Source organism: Ceratotherium simum, chromosome 39 (assembly GCF_057802395.1).
Source record: "Ceratotherium simum simum isolate JZ-2026a chromosome 39, ASM5780239v1, whole genome shotgun sequence".
Classification (NCBI taxonomy): domain Eukaryota; kingdom Metazoa; phylum Chordata; class Mammalia; order Perissodactyla; family Rhinocerotidae; genus Ceratotherium; species Ceratotherium simum.
This window is the reverse complement of record NC_141938.1, coordinates 8967970-8970410: the sequence shown is the minus strand read 5'-3', so window position 1 is coordinate 8970410 and position 2441 is coordinate 8967970. Positions and strand designations below refer to the sequence as shown.

The window sequence follows — 2441 nt, the reverse complement described above, 5'->3', positions numbered from 1 at the left end:
GGAATATTCAGTTCCTCTCTAGTCTGTTTCTCTTTATAAAATTACTAAATGTTCTAAATAATCAAAACAGTATAGATAGTGTAATATAAAAACAGGACCACTCCTTAACCCTTGCAGACATTAACAGTGGATTACTCTCTGCTCTATCAGTTTCAGGATATTTTTTTTAAGTAACAGAATAATGTGCACAGAGAAGGCATCTATTTCTTATTCCTCTCTACTAGTCTTCCTTTGTCCTAAGATAGTGTTTTCCTCTGGTGATTTTTCTCGTGCTGGACTAGAAAACAGTCATTTAATTATGTTGTCAGCCCATCTTTTCCGTCACATTCATCAACAACATGGAACTCAGAAACAAAACATATGTTTCAGAATTCCTTCTTACGGATGTGACAGAGGATCGAGAACTGCAGCATCTCACCATCATTCTGTTCCTGTCCATATACCTGGTCACAGTCCTGGGAAACCTACTAATTGTCTAACAATCATCTCTGACTCTCACCTGCACACCCTCATGTACTTCTTTCTCTACAATCTGTCCTTTACTGACATCTGTTTAAGCACAACCTCAATCCCAAAGATGCTGGTGAACATCTGAGCACAGAATCAGAGCATCACTTATACAGTCTGCCTTACACAGATTTACTTTGTCTTGGTTTTTGCCAGTTTGGAACTGGTTCTTCTTGCAGTAATGGTCTATGATCACTGCGTAGCAATTTGTCATCCCCTGTGGTACATGGTCATCGTGAACTCTCGCTTCTGTGGACTGTTGATCCTTCTCTACCTGTTCATTAGCATTGTGGATGCCCTCCTCCACAGTCTGTTGGTGTTGCAGCTGACCTTCTGCACAGACCTGGAAATACCTCTCTTCTTCTTTAAAGTTGTTAAGGTCATCAAACGTGCATGTTCTGATACCCTCATAAATAACATCCTGATGTATTTTTCAACTAGCATATTTGGTGGTGTTCCTGTGCATTGAATCATTTTCTCTTATACTCAAATAATCTCCTCTGTTCTGAGAATCTCATAAGTGGGTGGAAAGTATAAAGCTTTTTCCACCTGCGAGTCTCACCTTAGTTGTGTACTTATTCTATGGGACAGCTTTTGGGGTGTACATTAGTTTTGCTCTATCAATTCCAAAACTACTGCAATGGCTTCAGTGACGTACACTGTTGTTCCTCAAACGCTGAACCCCTTCTATAGCCTGAGGAACAGGGATGTGAAAGTAGCCTTGAGAAAACACATCAGTAGGATACCATTGGTTTTTCCGGAGTATATTGTCCAATTTCCACATATTTGAGTATTTTCCAGTTATCCTTCACTTATTTATTCTTAGTTTCCTAATATTATGTTCAGAAAAGATACTTTGTATGATTTCAATCTTTTTAAATTTTTTGAGACTTGCTTTGTGGCCTAATATATGGTCTAATCTGGAGAATGTCCCATGTGCACTGGAAAAGAATGCATCTTGCTGTTGATAAATGGAGTGTTTATATGTCTGTTAGATTTTATTTGTTTATACCATTTTTCAAGTACAATGTGTCTTTTTGATCAATACAGAAGTACTATCTATTGTTGAAAATTTTGTATTTAAGCCTCTAAGTAGTATTGTAGAAATATCTATTTCTGACTTTACTTCCGTCATGTTTGCTTCATGCATTTTGAGGTTCTGTTTTTTGGAGTATACATGTTTATAATTATAATATCATCTTATCTACTGACCCTTTTGTATCTATATCTATCTATCTATCTATCTATCTACCTATATATCATATCTATCCTTATCTGTCTATTTTAAAAATTTAGACAAATATTTTTCATAATGTTAGCTCTTTTTTGGTAACTATTTGACTGGAGTATATTTTCTATCATTTCACTAATATCTTTGTGTGTGTTTGCGTGTGTGAGGAAGATCAACCCTGAGCTAACATCCAATACCAATCCTTTTTTTGCCGAGGAAGATTGGCCCTGTGCTAACATCTGTGCCCATCCTCTTCTACTTTATATGGGATGCTGCCACAGCACGGCTTGACAAGCGGTGCATCAGTGCACACCTGGGATCAGAACCTGCAAACCCCGAGCTGCCAAAGCAGAGCGCATGCACTTAACCGCTACACCACTGGGCCGGCCCCCTCATTTCACTTATAATCTGTTTGTGTTTATGGATCTATTGTGAGTCTCTTGTAAACATCATACATTCACACCATGTTTCTTCTCTCTCTCTTCCAATCTCTGTCTTTTGATTGGAAAGTTTAATCCACTTACCTTTAAAGTACTTACTGATAAGGAGATACTTAAGTATTCCATTCAAATATTTATTTTCTGTATGTCTAACATCTTTTTTTGTTCTTCATTTCCTCCATTCCTGAATTATATTTTCTCTAGTTGATTGTTGTGACTATTTTGGATTTTTTTCTCATTGTCTTTTTTGAATATATCTGGAT

General features: G+C 37.0%; 1 pseudogene; it reads left to right on the top strand.

Annotated features, from left to right (window-relative positions):
- The first annotated feature begins 338 nt into the window (after positions 1–338).
- LOC101391087 (olfactory receptor 7G1-like) lies at positions 339–1297 on the top strand (annotated as a pseudogene).
- The last annotated feature ends 1144 nt before the right edge of the window (positions 1298–2441 follow it).